Source organism: Chinchilla lanigera, unplaced genomic scaffold (assembly GCF_000276665.1).
Source record: "Chinchilla lanigera isolate Chin_1 unplaced genomic scaffold, ChiLan1.0 scaffold00041, whole genome shotgun sequence".
Taxonomy (NCBI): Eukaryota; Metazoa; Chordata; class Mammalia; order Rodentia; family Chinchillidae; genus Chinchilla; species Chinchilla lanigera.
Window position 1 is genome coordinate 5,053,202 of NW_004955442.1, and position 18,445 is coordinate 5,071,646.

Here is an 18,445-nt window from a genome sequence, read left to right on the forward strand (position 1 = left end):
TTAGTTCTTCTCTAAATTTCTTGTAAAATTCAGCAGTGAATCCATCAGAGCCTGGGGCTTTTCTTGTTGGTAAATTGATCAAATGAATGTCCTAAAGCTCTTTCAGAGAATCAGGCCTGTCTGCTGCTGGTGACCAATATGTGTTCAGTTTCTTACAGATAGCTTGTGATATGTGAACACAAGTAATAACATGTTCATGTGTTTCTCTCATATTCATACATGCAATGATCAGTGTTTATTATGCATCCATTTCAATTCTGTGTCTATATACATTATCTAGAATATTTAAAACTCTGACTGATGGATATGATATAATCCACTTTATAAATTAGAAAAGGGGGTTCAGAATGTTTAGGTAGATTGCTTAATATCACACAGATAATGTGTCATGAAGCCAGGACTTAGGTCCAGTATGAATTTACTTCAGAGGCTTGGCCAGCCTATTTTTCTATAACCAGCAGAGGGTATAATTAAGTCCCCCCTTAAGTATTTTGTGTATAGATAAGTATCCAAGACATACCAACATAATAAAAAGTTGACTTTTTAAGGAATTTATAATGTGTCAGGGACTGTGTTTAACTTTAGTACATAGTACGACTATCCCCACTTGATAGATGTTTTAGTAGCTTTCTTTATACAGCAGACCTGGGCTTCAAACCCAGGTAGTTTGGGCCCAGAGTGCATACTTTTATTTACTGTTGCTTTCTAAGACTGCTGATCTGGGAAACAGATTGCTCAGAAGACGTTTTAGTTACAGTCGAGCTAAGTAAGGGTCATGCCATGTAAAGAGAATCAACGGTAACTGCAGTTAGGGAGCTAAGGGTCAAAGCAATGATAGGTGGTAAGCTGTCCACAGAAGCAAAGAGGTCAGGACCATGGACAGCTTCCCGGAGAGTTGCTTTTCTTGCTTTGTCTAACTTGGTTAAAGCTGTTACTCTGGAACAAAGTTAATGTCTTCCATTCACTATCTTCATTATTAACTGATAATTATCCATTCCCTCCTTGGCTCAGCTTCTCAGAGTACATGGAATAATTTTCAGTACTCTCCAGAGCTCTTTATATCTTCAGTTGATGTGAGTTTTGTTTGGAGTTTCCATAGAGATACATGAGGTGCATTTTGTTGAGGGGTGGTTTGAGGGAGTGATAGTAAAGAAGGGAGAATTCTTAATCCTCCTAGTTATTTGGTTGTCTACTACAAGTGCATTGTCCTCTAAATTTGGGTAAAGTAAAAACTAGGGTCAAGATCCTGACCAAAAAAAAAAAAAAAAAGAATATGAACAGTTAAAATGGTCCAGTTGAAGGATGCAGACAATGTCGCACAAAGAAGTTCATGACTAATTTCCAAATGAAAGGTACAGTTAAATGCCATTAGAGAGTGAAATCGCTGTAAGTTGAAGTGGACTCCAAAGGCAATTGAAGGCTATATTTGGATAAACAGAGATAAGAAAAGACTGTTTCAGAAAAAAAGAAAAAGGTACATAAAAGTTATGAAAGTGTGGAGTCAGTGTGAAAAAAAAAAGGTACATAAAAGTTATGAAAGTGTGGAGTTTAGTGGATAGTAAACAGGCAGATTTTTTTTTTCTCCAGGTAGCTTTGATATTTTAATATGTGTACGTAAACAAATTTGATTCCACTTTTATATATGTCTGATTCATAATGTGTCATGAAGCCAGGAATTAGGTCCAGTATGAATTTACTTCAGAGAACATATCAGGCATGTTTTTGAGACACTGAGGTGCTGATGAGTATACACAAAAGCTCGGGTAACTCTTCAGCTAGATAGCTCTATTAACATTGGATTTCTGCTATAATTATAAAATATCATTAGAGACAAGCTGTGCAGTAACATTTTCCCCCAAGCAACTAAGGAGCCCGAAGAAGTTGCATTGTCATTTACAGGAGACAAATGACAATGATCCCCTGAGATGTAATGTGCAGAAAAAATGCAATCCTATTAAGAGATTGTGCTTGTAAAGACTTCTTCCTGTTCCAAGCTCAGACAGAGGAGGGAGACAAGTTACCATGTTAATAACAGCACTGAGCTCTCACCCAGAGAAAGCACATCCCTGCCACTTATGAATAACAATCCTGAGGGTGTTGAATCAAATTAAATGCTTTAGGAAAACAATTTTGGACATTCAAGAGAAGTAATATGGCTCACCACCTGCAGATCTGCTTTGAGTGGACCTGAGAAACTTGTGTAGTGGTATGTAATAGTCACACTTTTTGAGGTGACCACAAATTCCCTCTTGTAATAGCAAAGGTACCTTGTGGACTTCTGGAGTTCTGACTACTTTGGGGGATTCCTTGGCTGATAAGTGACAGGGTTATTTTTTTTTTCTTTTTGAGACAGGGCTTTGCTATACAGTTCAAGCTGGCTTGGAACTCATTTTGTAGCCCATTTTGTAGTTGGCCTCAAACTTGCAGCTATCCTCCAGCCTCAGCCTCCCGAGTGCTGAGATTACAGGCATGCACCACCATGTCTGGCTCATGGATCTTTGATTTTAATAAGGAAGAAGAATTAAAAAATTTTGGTATTATGTGTTATGTGATGGGAGATACAGGGTTATATGCATTCAGTTTATGCCACTGGTAAATTTATGTGAGTGTGTCTGCACATCTGAATATGTACACGTTGCTACCTTGCATGTTGACTGTTATGGTTATATATAGATGTCCCCCCAAAGCATTATGTACTCATAGGTGGGGCTTTAGGGAGTAGTTAGATCATGGGTGCATGCTACTCATCAGTCTATGGATGAGTTTATAACTAAATGTGATTTGGATGGTGAACCCTGTTTGGAAGTGGTGGGTCACTGGGATATGGCCAGGAAGGGTCCATCTCCTTTCCTCCTCCCTTGATCCCTCTCTCTGCTTTCTGCTATAATGCCATGAGCTTTTCCCCCTTTGCCATGCCCTTCATCCAAGCCTTGGAGCCATCCACCTATGGACTAAAACCTCTGCAAACCTCTTGAAAATAAACCTTTCCTCCTTTCACTTGGTGTTGGGCATTCCCTTAGCAACAGGAAAGTAGCTAAGATAGTGATAATTGTGGTACTCATGCTTTACTAAGAAGTGATCTCATTTATTTCATGCTAGATGTCTGCTCTGCAGGAAAGCATCCGCATGGTATAGACTAGGAAAGGATATGAGCTCTGCTACTGAAGACGAATAGGTTCAATCCCAACTCAACCACTTTCTAACAGTGTGAACTTGGGCAAATTACTTAAATTATCTGAGCCTCATTTTTCTCATTAGTAGCAGTGGGGCTACTAATACTCTCTGTGGTGTGCTGTCATATATTAAATGCTCAACAAATGTTCCTCATACATTCCCACATTAGCATTAAATGCTGTTGTTTTGTTGCATCCTTTGTGAGGTGGATACCTCTCGATTTTATCTTTCAGTATCTCGTCCTTTCTCATCTGTTATCACCATTTCAATATTCATCTGAAAAACTCCACCTTGTCTCTTTTTTTCAGTCCATGTGGCTTGGGTAGGAAGCTTCCCTCCCAGGAAAAGTGCATACATCTTCATCAATTAGGCCGTTCCATCTTCCCACTGCAATGATTAATTTAGGAATGAACACGTTACAAAAGTTTGGTCAGTGAGACACCGTGGTACTTTTCTTTTCTTTTTCTGGTGGGAGAAACTCTATTGCTCTAGTGGTTATTAAAACTATATTAGATGATTCACCTTAAATTTAAGCACTGAAATATCAGATAACCCAGAAATTTTATGCCTACAGTTAAAGATAGAATTGAAAAAAATTGTTCCAACAAAACTTTGTTCATGAACATTCAGAGCCATACTACTCACAATAGCCCAAATGTACTCAAATAACTCAAATGTACACCATGCGGTGGTGAGTGGAGAAACAAAATGTGGTATATTCACACAGCAGAACATTATTTAACCATGAAAAGGAGTGAAGTATTAATACATGCGACAACACGGATGAACATTGGGAAAATGATGCTACATGAACAAAACTGGACACAGGTCACATATTGTGTGATTCCATTTATATTAAATATGCAGAATAAGGTAGTCCATAGGTATTTAGATCAGAGGCTGGAAATAAAGCCGAGCCAGAAGTCCCTGCTTGGTGGGTATGAGGTTCTCTCTTTTGGAGTGGTGCAACTAGAGACAGATGGTAAATGTCCTTCTCCAGGGAGCTGAAGTGAGCTCCTCCTGCTTACCAGTCCCTAGCAGGATGAAGCGAGCAACACTGAGTCATGCAAATGCAGGTTTGGGTCTTGCCTTTATTTAGGGTTTTGATATCTTCTTCACCGTAGAATCTCTCTCTGCATTGATCTGGCTTTAAAAGCCATTGTATTAAAAGAAGATCGCCTTATTTTCCGTGTAGCATCTCCGTCATTTGTTACCCATTCAACTCAGTCTTTGTATTAAAATTCTGCTGTTTGAAATGCTCAGGTGGCTTCCTTTCTCTGTGCAGATGCTGACAGATGGAGGACCTCACACAAGTTTAGGTTTCCACATCTCTACCAGATAGCTTTATATTCATTTTACATATGAGGAGTGATACTCAGACACCTTTGTTAAACTGCAAGGTGTCACTGTGCTATTCAGGGCAAGAATTGATCTTTATAAGCACCAGATTCTGAACACACACACGTGTGCATACACACACACACACACACACACACACACACACACACACACACATTTATTTTTCCCCCCTCCAAAAGACTCAACTAAGAAAAGCCATTTCTTTTGATAAGGAGGAAAGCTTTGACTATGGAAATATCTTTTGACAGGGTCTCTATTGGGGAGCTTTCAAATTTGAAATTTATATGCAAAGAATGCAACCATGTGAGGATGGATGGTTTTGGATGAAACTGGGCAGGTTCCTATCTTTTCTGAGCTGATTTGTCTCAGTAAATCCTCAGAAAATATCACTTGTCTCATTTTCCTTCAATCTTTTTGTCTGAGTTTCAGCTGAGAATTTTTCCCTCCCTTTCTTTGTAAGTCTCTTGATTTTGGTTATACAATAGGAGACTGAGCAATTGCCTTTACTGAACAAAAGTCTCAAATGAATAGATATCAATGGTAATACCAGTAATTAGCAGTCTTTCTCTGTAGTGGATGTCTGAAACTGCCTTTATTGATTTATTTTGACTCTGTTCCATATAGGACAAATTTTCAGCCTGCGCAAACATATGCTTATCTCTTTTTGATTCTTACCATCCTGGGTTCTCTTTTTAAAGACTGTTAACTCCTTAGGACAGTTCTGACAGAGGACAGATGAAAGGGATTTAGAGAGCCTCAAATTAACTGTAACCTTGAGGATTATAAATGAATTGAGGATCTCTTAGAAGTTTGTGGTGCAAATTTTCTGTGTTTCCTTTCAGATTTGATTTAACTGGAACATAGAATCACTTGGAATTGTGGGTGAGAAGAAGAAAGGCTAGTGAAGAAGGCACATCCAGGCCAGGATAGAGGTCAAAGAGGAGAAACATAGAAGAAAGAATGTCACCAGTTTTTCCTGGACCTGGATAGCTCTGCTTTTCTGTGATCAATCCCAGTTGTGCAATTTTCTTTTCCTCAATCAAAGGGGAAAAAGTACAGAGTACTGACAGGGCAATTTGTTCGGATGGCTGAGTGTGTCAAGGATTGTTGTTTCTTCCCACAGAATTAAGTCCCTTATTAAATTTGATGTAGAAAATGTAGATGACAAATCCAAGGAATGGAATCCCCCAATACACTTGAGATACTACTGTACACATACCTACAGAAAATTCTAGTACTGAATAGACTATTTCATAGTCTATTTTTCAAATTACTAGTGTCTTGTAAACCCCCTTTTGTATCGATATATACACATATGCATTTTCTGTGGCTGACTGGTATTCCATTCCATGGATATACAAGGGCTGATTGGAAATATGGTGAATGTTTTAAAAATGTGTGTTTAAATAAAAAGATTTGTTATAGTAAAAGGCACATTGACATCAACCCACCCGAGTGTACTCCCACTCACTTTGCACACACTCGCTCCACTGTTCTTGCCACATTTTGTTACAGCTGTGGAAGTCCTCTTTTGCAATTTCTTTATGAGGTATGATTAAAAAAATATGGTGAATGCTGCTCCCAAGTGCCATCCAATAGGAAGGGAGGATCGTCAAATATGATGATACATTTGCACCCACCCTATTCACCAGATCTTGCACTGTGCAACTTCTGGCTCTTCCCTGAAGTCGACATTACCATGAAAACGCTTTGAACTGATTCAGGACATTGAGTAGCCTTAAAAGTGCAGCTAAAGACACGAACAAGAACTTCTGAAACTGCTTCAGAAAGTGGCAGGAGCGATGGGATAAGAGTGTTTAAAGCCAGGGGAAGTATTCTGAGGGAGATTAACGTCAATGCATCTTTTACTGTAATCATACCTCATATATAACATTTAACCAGTCACCTAGTGCTGCATATTCATTTTGTTTCTTTCATTCTCTGGCCCCTTTTAGTTTCCCTCTCTCGTTCTCTCCATTTCTCTTTTTATAACAATCCTGAAATAAATACCCCTGCTCTTTTCACATAAATCTTAAGCATTTGCTTAGAACAAAATCTAACAAGATTTTGGGGTCAAAGAATGTGCTCATTTTTTTGTGCTTCTGACGGATTTTCTGTTTGTACTCTGAAAAAGTTGTACTGATGTGTAGAGGAAGCATGGCAACTTTAATCTCAGAAACCACTGGGTCAAACTTCCCTGCAAGTGTGACATTTGCCCTGAGAACTCAAGATTGGTTCTGAGTAAGCAAGGCAGTGGTGGGGGGGTGTGATGGTGTTGGTGGTGACGGTGAGCATCCTAGGCAGGCAAATCCACAAGGGCAAAGACCTCTTCATAGGAAGGAGTAAGAAAACTTCAAAAAGGAAGGGAAGGTCATTGAAAATTGCACATATACAATGAAGGCGGCATTAGCAGAGGTTCTAGAAGTACAGTGTGGGAGGCAGTGTGGATGGAGGAAGGATGAGACCAGGCAAGGCCTTGTGAACCACCCCAAAATTTTAGGCTTTACTTTTAAATCATTGAATAATTTTGGTAATGTTGGAAATGGGGTGACATAATCACATTCGTCATAATCCTATGAGGCAGAAAGAGAAGGCACTGCTTTCTCATGTGTGAAAAGACTGGGCTAGAAAGTGTAGTCATGCCAAGAACCAAGGTGCATATCAGCAATCCCCTTCTTGGGAGGCTGAGGCAGGAAGGTCACAAGAATCGTAAGTTTAAAGCTAGTCTAGGTGACATATGAGATCCTGTCTCAAAGGAAAAAAAAGAATAAAAAGAGAGAGAGAAATCTTACTAGCTTATTAGTGTACAAGCCCTCTCTCTTTTTGAGATATAAATTACATTTCCTTTGGCTGTTCTAATCTACTATTTGAGTCCATACATACACGGATGGGGCTAGAATAGATGCTCTCAAAACTCCACCCATATTTTCCATGCTTGCTCCTTTACACACTGAAGATTGTGTGTTTCAAATATTTGCAGTTATCCTCTTGAAGGCTTTTCATTTCTAGCTGCAAGAGTAGATACCCAATGCAAAGGGCAAGCTAAAATGGCCATGGAGTTAACATTACTGGAAGTCATCCAGTGGCAGATGGACCTAGTGGATAAACACTTCAGCCTTGCAAGGCTGGGGTTGTAGAAAATTCTGAGGAGTATGATAAGTGGAACCCAACCCAAGACAGGGAAAATCCTTCCATTGCATTGCTTCCTGTGGGCAGTTTTCTTATGCACGCTTGAATCTTGGCAGGCCATTTGGCTTGGCAGCTGGAAGTTTTCCTGATGAGTATGCGGCCAATACTCTCAACATCCATCCTCCTTCCGCTCATGACCACAGAGCTGGTGTCAGGGGAAGGCATTTGTGGGTTCCGCACAGTGCATAAATCTTGTCTGGGATACATTTCTGCTCCATGCATGATTAAACAGTGGGTACCTGGCAGCACGCCCACAATCATACTGATACCAAGTAGGTGTCTGAAGGCTTAATCAGTAGCCCCTGCCAATCCCAGGAAAATATGCCTGCTGTCTTCTCACCCCTGACACCTCTGCTACCCCATGGATTCCTGAGGCTACATCAATAATTCACTTGAGAACCAACAACATCGGCTTTGGGCATGCTCTTCAACAATGTGGATTATGGTCTTTCACTCCTTTCTAGGTCAGGCCTGGGGTTCTGTCGTCCCCAGCTGCAGGTGGCATCAAGTGAAAAATTACCTTCAGGTTGGAAACTTGCTATCATGTCCCAAGGATACCAGTACTGTGGATGTGAATTAAATGCTCATAATTAGAAGGTGACTTTCTGATAAGCTCCTTCAGGGAATATTTCCTTCTCACTCTATCTGATATTCCCATGGAGACAAGGGGAGAAATTCATATCTGGAAGCAGGCAGTTGTATCAGAAATAATGGCTTGAGGCACCAGGAAAATGTAATCAATATTTACCTGCTGAGAGGTCCCATGATGGGAAGGAAATTGACTCCTTTCCCACTGCACAAATTCTATTCTGGTGTCCTGCTTTCTTTGTGTATTTGGCGGAGAAGAAAATGCATAATCTTGGTTCTTCAGGCAGAGCGACGAATCATAGAATTATTACATCATCAGTCTGCATAAAATAATCCATTACTGAGGGCTGAAAAGCTTACAGAATCCAAGCAGGTGTCCTGGTTATTTATCTGTATACATGTGTCCAAACCAATTGAGCCTGGGACATACTTTTCCTTTGTCCTTGTTACCCCTTGTCCAGAACAAATGACAGTGGACACCTTTTAATTACTTGTGTCATCTCCCTGGGGAAGTGTCCTGGTAGAAGGTGAACTTATGTGGCTTGATAATGTTTATCTGGAGTATTTTAATGAAGCTAGATTTGCAAGACTAGAGAATCATCTAAAACTAAAATGCATATAATCGATTTTCTTTTTTACCCCAGCAGAAATACATTGGTCTAAGTTTCTGATTGCATGCAAAACAACAGAATGGATGCCAGCAAAGCTGAGCAGAAAAGGCAGGAAACAAAAGGGGCAAGAGCTGGCTAGGGCTTGGCCTGGGGACCAGACCAGTCTGCCTGTGATGTCTTGCTTGTGTGGTTGCCTTGGATACTTGCATTTTGCAACTGTACTGCTAAATTGGCCTCAGCTACATGAGTATCTCTGAAGTTGGCTGCCTTTACACATTCTGTTCAGATCCCAGGTTCTGCGGGGTGAGGCACTGGTTTGCTGAACTTCCACATGGCCAGCTGCCTAGCTAGCTTATAGCTATGAGGGCCAGGTGCTCTGTCCTTTCTCCCTCTTAAGAGAAAGTCTTTGAAGGCTCAACATTGTTTGCTATCTCTTTTCCTCCTTCTCAGCCATCTCCATCTCTTGGTCCCTTTATTTTCTCTCATAGCACTTGCACTCTCCAACATGTAATTTATTTACCAGTACTGTTTGCTCGCTGTGTTCCCCTATTAAAATTTGAATTCCATGAATGCATAGATTTTGTTTTATTTTATTTCTTACTAAATTCATGGTTTCTGGAACATTGCCCAGCTAACAAGGGTTGACAGTTAGTAAATATAAGTGAGGTGAATTAATTAAACAAATTGGGTATGGTTTGAATGCTAGGATGCTTCAAAGGATAAACACACATTGCAAGAAATAGCTCTCATTCTTGATCAAAGAAATGGCAACTTCCAGAAGCCAGCTCTTTGTTTTCAGCAAGAGGAGATGGCAAGCAACTTAACACTGCAGAGCAAAATGTGGCATCATGACACTGTTTTCCCCTCAGACCCTCTTCTAGGAAAAGTTGCCATCCTTAGTCAGTGTCTACTGATCTGCTTATGTCGAAAGTGTGCTATGAAGACCTCAGCAAGGACCCTGGAACCTGGGAGTTATGAACAGGCTTGACTTTTCCTTCCTTCCCTAGGAAGGGACTGAAGGGTGAGTCTGGGTCCTCTCCTTAGCTCTTTGGAAAAATGATTCCACTGGATGCATTCAGGCAGTTTGTAGCAGATCTTTAAACCTAGTTGCTTGACCTCTCCTTGTCCATGATCATATGCTAAAGACCCACATTTATTGAGCGCTTACTCTGTATTTTCTAAGCACCCCTCATGGTCTGATCGAAACCACCAAGCAAGCTGTGGAGTAGGTACAACTATTATCTTCTACTGCAGAAACTGAGACACACTGGATTTCTGGGAGTGATGCCAAGATGCTTAAGGACTTTTCTTCTTTCAGAGTCGTGGAGGGCAACCATTTGTGGCACAGCCAGGCCAGCCTCTTCTGAGGGCAAGAGAGGAAAGTGCCTACTTGAGAAATCCTCACTTTATTGGGCATTCATTTGCCCTAAGGAGGTTCTACTGTGCTGCAGGCTCAATGTCTCTTTTCACTCAAATTCGTATGTTAAATTCTAATGCCGAATGTGATGTTATTTGTAGGTGTGGCCACTGGGGTGTGCCTAGGTCCTAAGAGTGGAGTCCTTGTTAATGGGCTTAGGGCCCTCATAAAAGGAATCTAAGAATACCCTTATCCCCTTCTACCATGTGAGAGCATAGCATGTGAGCACTCAGCACCATCTATGAACCAAAAAGTGGGCCTCACCAGACACTTTACCTGCTGGAGCATTGATATTGGACTCTGCAGTCCATGATTTATAAGCTGTCTAATTTATGGGATTCTTAAAAATCAGCCTGAAAGTTCTAAGACATGTTGACAGGGTTTTGGCTCAGAGGGCTACCTGTGTTTGATGACATGGGGACGTGTGATAACAAAAACACTTAGAGCAGACAGGGAGACTTTGAGGAGCAAGTGTTAGAAGAGTGTAGAAACTGCTATGATTTCTCCATAGAGAACTTTTCACTACACTTGCATATGGGCTTTGGAATAAGGCCTCTAAGGTTCACACCTGCTTCTGCTTCTTTATTTTCTACCAAAAATGAAGCACATTTTGGCTATGATTAACTTTTATCATCTAGGATGCTGGAAAAAGCAAAAAAGAAAATGTTTAAATGGGGACATGGTGCTATACCACTGGTGGCTTTCTCTACACTGTTGTCACCTGTGAGAACATACACTCAAAATATACCTTCATTCTGGGACCAAGGAACCAGGTGTGGGGTAGAGAAAGACTAGGTGGTTAGAAGGACTAGGGTGTCAGTTAGATTTGGACTTTGGCCACACAGTGAGTTATTTTTCAGTATAATATGTCTCATGTAGTATTTGGACTATATTTAATACTAAAATAATTCACCAGTTTTCTGGAATTGAAGTTTCACTGGGCAGCCTTTATTTTTATATGCAAATTCTTGCAACTCCAAGAAGGGTATGATGAATATTGCTTTGTTTCTGGCTAATCTTGTTCTCATTATTGGCTTCCTCCCCCATTCTACTCAAATGTGAAATCAGAAATCATAAAAGGCTTCTCAAAATGACAAGAATTTTAATGGCCTAAGGCATTAATTCATCCCTGACAGGAGACATATCCAATCTCTTTAGGTTCAGTGATGTGGAACGACAGTACTTTCCTATTCCTCCCCCATCTGTCCCCCACCAAGAACCAGGATGGACCAAGAAGCAATTGCTTCCACTTTCAGTGGGGAAATTTCTTCTTACATAGAGGACGGGGCTTAAGGCCTAAAGATAGATGGAAGTTCTTTGGACAGGTGTTAATTACACTGTCCTTTGCACCTATGCCAATTTCTGTAGTAGATGTCAGCATACAGGTGCAGCTAGCAATGTTGAGGAGAGACATCCAAAATCTGGCTGATTAAGACACATTTCCTCATTTCCACATTACAATTTGAGATGTTCTTGATTTTTATTTCCTCTAATCATCTTCTAGTGGTGGCACTAAACATCTTAATGTTTAAAACCTCTGCCCCCACCTTTCAGGTTTTCTCTGAAGCAGTTAATAGTCTCTAGATATGCACTTGATCTTCCAAAAGGAAGTATCTGTTAAAAGAGCCCTGTAGATAATTTTCACACACAAGTGAAAATTACTTTTGTAATGCAAATCAGTCATCTTTCTAATTTTATTGGTTTTGTAAATTTTGAGGATTTAGGACACTGATTGCTTTTAAGAAATGGAAGGTTCTTGTTTGCATTGATATCTTGGTCTGACTTCTTTCCTTTCTTTCTCCACCATCCTTTTCTTCCTTCTTTACCAGCCTGCTTTGTCTCATACTCATTTTTTCCTTGAATTCATAATTAAACATTAGAGGTCACATTGGTGGTCTTGTGCTCTGGTTATAGTTTAAAATTGCAGGGTTAATTAAAAAAAAAAAGATGCTCAGGGAACATCTCCAGAGTACCTGTCTTAATCTATCAGGCAAGATATAGGCATAAAGGTTGTTTACAGAGTCACCAAGTGTTCATAATTGTAACTAGGTTTAAGAACCATCAGCTTAGAGGTAAAAAACAAACAAGCAAACAAACACCAAACAACCTGGACTGAGAAGGTCTAAATTCTCATTCCAGCTCTTTATTTATAATGTGCCCTTTGATGGGATACCAACTCTTCACCTTCAGTTTCCTCATCCATAAAATGGGGACAATAGTATGTTCCTTGTAAGCTGTAAGGACTAAATAAGACTCCAAGTGAAGGCCTTAGCCTACAGGAATCACTTATTAATTTTGGTTCTTTCCAGAAGTCAGCAAATAACGGCCTGCAGACAAAACTTGGCCCGCTATCTGGTCATGTCAAGAGAGTTTTATGGGAACACAGCCATAGCTCTTTATAGCTATGTGCACACATACTTGCTTTTGTGTACAGTAGCAGAGTTAAACAGTTGAGACAGATTGTGTGGCTTACAAAGTCTGAAATATGAACTCTGAGCATTAGCAGAAGCTTTTCCAGCCCTCTTTTATGCTTTCATGAGGCTCATAGTCAATGGGAAAGATATTTTAATATCTCCTGATTATCCTAGTGGAGAGGCAGCGCGGTGTCATGGAAAGAGACCCGGATGGATTTCTTTCCTCAAAACCTCCCAAGCCCTTCACATGACCTGAAGGAAGCTAGTTGCATCCTCTGGGCTCCAAAATCTTCATTTCTAAGGTAGAAGGGTGGTGCTAGATCATCTCTGTGGGATCTTTAATTGTTAGGTTTTTCTGATTTCATACCTGGCATTCTGTGCATCTCCTTAAGCATAGGTGTATCTGTTCTGTGGATTAAAACATTTTTTTTTTTGGCCTCCCCCTATTTTTTCATTAGTACATGTTTGCAGTACATAATGATTACATTTACCAGGGGAGGGGTTGTACATGTACAGAACAAATTTAATTCTTTTCCCTCCTATCCCTTCCAGCTACCTCCAATTCTTGTTCCCCTTTCCTTTTGTAAAAGCTTTGTTTCCATTTCTTCACTTCTTTTTTCTTTTTAAATCCCCTTTTCTTTCCCTCCCGTCTCCTTCTCTCTAGATCTTTTTCAAATGGAAAATGTTCTCTGGGTTTTAAAGCAGAGCTGAGAAAGCACTGGGAGATTCTATCCTCCACATTATGGTTACTTTATAGCAATTCAATACATTTCTGTTCTCAGCCACTCTTCCTTCTCCAGAGGTTCTGAGGAAGGTTCATAAATCCCTCTGTGGTAGGTTGAATACTGATCCTCAAAGATATCCAAGTTCGAGCCTCTAGAACTGATAAATGTTACCTTATATAGCAAAAGGGACTTTACAGATGGAATTTAGTTAAGGATCTCGAGATGGAGTGATTATCCCCGATTACCTGAGTGCACTCTAAATGCAGTCCACAAGAATCTTTACGAGTATGGAAGAAAGTAGAGAAAGATTTGGTGTAAAGAAGAGAGAAGGTAATATGATGACTTCAGGTGAGGGAGATTTGAAGATGTTAAGGTGCTAACTTTGCAGATGGAAGAAGGAGCCATAAACCAAGAACTGTCAGAAAGGCAGGTCCAGAAGCTGGAAAAGGCAACTACATGGATTCTCTACTCTGTATGGCTTCTGCAGGGATCATGGTCCTGTTAGTACCTTGATGTGGTCCCTGGGAAGCTGATTTCAAACTTGCAGTCTCCAGCACTGTAAGAAGACAAATGTGTATGATTTTAAGTCACTAAGTTTATGGTAATTTGTTACAGTGGCCACAGGAAACTAATATATCTTCTTTACACTGATAAGTAACCCATGGAACCCAAGGAGAATTAGCAATGTGCTTATAAAATAAGTCTCCTAGCAGCCAGAAAATTAATAAAATGTGTTGTTAGTCATGTGGAAGACTGGAAAGGAATAGAAAGAGGGAAGGGGGATAGAGGGAGAGAGAAAAGGAGAGGGAGAGATGGAGAAGGAGAGGGAGAGATGGAGGAGAGGGAGGGAGAGAGAGAAAGAGAAAGAGACAGGGAGAGAGAAAGAGAGAGAGAGAGAGAGAGGGAGAGAGAGAGAGAGGGAGAGAGAAACTCTATTGTAGTTCTTACTGAGCAAGGGCTCTTTGCCCGATGTGCACAGAGCCCATTACGGAGTTGCCATTTTTTTTGCAGAGAGAATGAGCTTTCTGCAGGTCTTCAGACAAGGAGACAGGAGCATGCTCAAATCTGTCACCCCAGGAGTGGGTACTGAGGGAATTTAGGCTCCTGCAGTGTGGGGAAATAGGTCTGATTGGTTGTAACCAGGAGTCTTGGTGGATCAGTCTGCACCTGCATGCTGGTCCAGGTGGAACTTGCAAATAATTCTGGTCTGTCCTGCAGCTGTTGAAAGCACTTTTAGCTTCTAATCTTCTAATCGAGGTCCATGAGGCCCTGATCTTTTTCCTTAAGATCTGCTCATCCAAGATCTGTTCCACCAGCCTCCCAAGGTCATTTTAGGTCAGATTCCAAGTTTTTGCACCTATGTCCTGAAAAGCATCTTGAACAGTTTTTAAGAGCAGGGAAGTTGATGCTTAATGACTTGGTTTCAAAGGCTTGAGGTCTTCCTTACCTCTTTATTTCCACTGTTCACAGGGGCAGGTAAAGTTCTCAGATGTCTCCCATAAACTTTGCCTCCAAACTTCATGCAATCCTCTTCCCTTAAGAAATTTCGACATGAGACTTGATTCTAACCTAACAGAAGATGGCAAAGGTGATGGGACATCACATCTATGATGACACTTCCCTTTTATAAGACTTAGTCTTAGAGTACTAGGGAAATTTCTCAGAGTGGGCCACATAGTAGTAACAAACAATAGGCTATCTCAGGACTGAGGATGACCTTCAGTTTATAATCAGCAAAAGACCAAGGCCCTTTGTCCTGAAGCCATAAGAAAATTAATTCTGTCAACAACCAAAATAAACTTGGGGGCAGATCGTTTTCCAGTTGGGCTTCCAGACAAGAACATGTTTCTCCTGATGCCCTGATTACAGCCTGTGAGACAGTCAGCCAAAGATCCAAGTAAGCTGTGTTTGGTCACCAGAAACTCAGACAATAAATATGTATCTTTCTGAGCTGCTAAGTGTGTGGGAATGAGTTACACAGCATCATGAAATGAGTATGATGACTGCCAGTGAAATACATTTTAGAAGTTGGTGTAGTGTATTAACTGAGATGGTTTGGGGTTACTTGAAGTCGTTCACATTCACAAAAACTTACCCCTGTTAGTATCCACAATGCACATCTTTGTGACTCTTTATAACTAAAGGTGTCAAAGATCTATTTAAATGAAAAATATTGCCAGTGATGTGCAGAACATGGGATAATTATGTTTTAAATCTAAATTGATTCAAGTATCAGATAAAATCAATGGTTAATGGTAAAGGAGTACAGTACACAGGATCAGTAAGTTTTAACGGGATGGAAGGGGAAGCCCAGAGTGAGCCAGCATAAGAATGAAATTTAACATTTATAGAGCACTCCCTGTGTGTCAGACATTGTACTTAATGCTCTCCATGTCTAGTCCCACACCACATAATGATCGCTCAGTGTGTGATGGACTGAATACATGGTTGTACACATCATATCGTCTAACTGTGTAGTAGGCTATATAATCAAGGTGTGTAACCCTCCTATGATGTTTGAACAATGATGACATTGTTATGTTTCTCAGAATGCACCAGTACTGTTAAGCACTGCATAACTGTGTATCTAATTTGGTCACCACATCAGCACTCCAAGGTAGATATCTTGACTCTTCCTAGTCTACAAACAAAAAGACAGTGGCACAGAGAGCTTATGTAATAGATCAAAGTCGTGCTGCATCTGAGTGCTCATGACTGGGAGAAATCATACATTGGGATCCTCAAACAGGCAAACAACAGAGGGATGATTGTGGATCCGTGAAAAGTGAGAAGGGACATTGAGGAAGGAGGAAGATACTCAAAGAGTGGATCCAAGGCAGCCCCCCCAAAGCAAAATGAGAGGCTGCTTGTGAAAAAGAGGGCAAGTGTGTTTGTTGGTAAAGGATGCCTGGAGAACATGGTGGATTGTTGCGCTGAGACAGTGTCCAAGTTTGGGGAAGAAGGAACACTTTAATTTATTAGTTGTCAGCCTTGGGTGTGGAACGAAGGGAGCAAAGATAGTGTGCTACTGATTTGTTGTCTTTGACTTAGGGCCTCACAGGCAAAGAACTTCCCTAGGTCACTTTTAAGTGATGATATAAAAACATCCTTCCAGCCTGACACAAACATTTGAACCATTCAGTAGTCACAGGTGAACATACTTCTTGTCATTCATATGAATTTGTGTAAATAAAAACAAAACTTGCTTGTATTTAAATATATGTTTTACAGCCCCTTGAAAGAGGCGAGAACAGACAAAAATTGGAATATCACCTTGACTTGCAAAGATTCCCTTTTGTGACTGTGTTTAGGCCTCTGTTTATTCTGGAAACAGAGCCAACCCCCAACCCACATCAGGGCCAATCATATCTCTCCTCCTTTCCTCCCACACCTCTTCTCTGATTTGCACCGAGGGAGAGCTCAGGACAGGAGTTGACCATGTAGAGTATATCTTTGGTCTTTTAAAAACTGGAGTTGGCAGAAGATTCCTCTTTGATAGAACTCTTAATAGATTATCTAGAGCTGCTAGTTACCAAGTGTGCTGTGTGCACTAGGTTGAGTGAGACCACCTTGCTGGATTCCTCAATGGCTAAAAGAGAGCTGAGAAACATGGTTTTAGGGTCCCTGTTTCCACTTAACCCTGATTTTTTTATTAGTACATATTTGCAGTATGTAATGTTTACACTCCTTGTTTGGCATCGGTACATGTACATAACACATCATAACTCCTCTTTTAACCTCCTCCCCTCCCTTCCCTCCCTCTCTTCCTCTCAATCCCCTTCCCATTTGAGAAAGATCTATCTCCTTACTTCCTATTATCCATCTTTTATTCTGCTCTTTATTTATAATTTGTGTTGCTCATATAAGAGAAACCATGTAATATTTAAGCTTGTATGTCTGATTTATTTCACTTAACTATTTAACCCTGATTTTTATCTGCCCTTTACTGTGAAGCATATTAGTTCTGTGGTCCAATATCTCCTCTCGTCTTTTCAGCTTTAATGAGATATTGACATATAATAACCTATAAATATCTTACAAATACAGTTTGAGGAATATATAGCTGTTAGATCACACCCGAGATAACAAACATATCTATAGCCACCTAAAGTTTCCTCAAGCCCCTTTGTCATCCTTCGCCTTCCCAGCCCTCAGGCAACCCCTGATTTGATTTTTGTAATTATCAAGTGGTTTTCACTTTCCAGAATTTTATATGCATGGAATCATATACTATGTACTCTTCTACTGGGCTTTTTCCACCCAGCATAATTTTGAGACGATGTGCTTTTCCATGCATCAATGACTCCTTATTTTTTCTTTCTGAGTAAGTATTCCATAGTTTACTCATCTGCTGTTGGACTTTTTTTAGTTTTTGATTATGATGAATAAGCATGTCATAACTGTTTGGGTGTAAGTTTTTGCACAGACACAGGCTTTCGTCCGTCATGGATAAATATTTAAAAGTGGAAGTTTGGGTTGTGTGTAAGTGTATGTTTAACATTAAAGAAACTGCTAAACTCCTTTCCTGCTTTCAATAGTGATTGTTGTATCAGTGATGATTTCAGTTGCCCATATCCTTGCAAACATGGTCTAATCAATCTTTCCCTTCCCTACTTTTGGCCTTAAATTAATTCTAAGTGAATTTCTTCCACTTGTAGCCGATGTATATATGATTAACATTGGTGATACTGTATTTTGGAGAACTTTATCTATAGGACTTCTGAATTTGGATACTTAAAAAAATGTTTACTTAGAGCAGCCAGAAGAATCCATGAAAAAAACCTTAAATTGCCCAAAGTGATTTAATTCCATCAGCTCAGGACTTTGTGTGACTAAATGATATTAATCCCTCACACTGGGAGTAATCACAACCAGCAAGTAATATTACTTGTTGTCCTGATCACACAACTTATTATTTCAGCCAGCAAATGGGATTCAGAGACTGAAAAGGAATAATGGTTGGTGTGG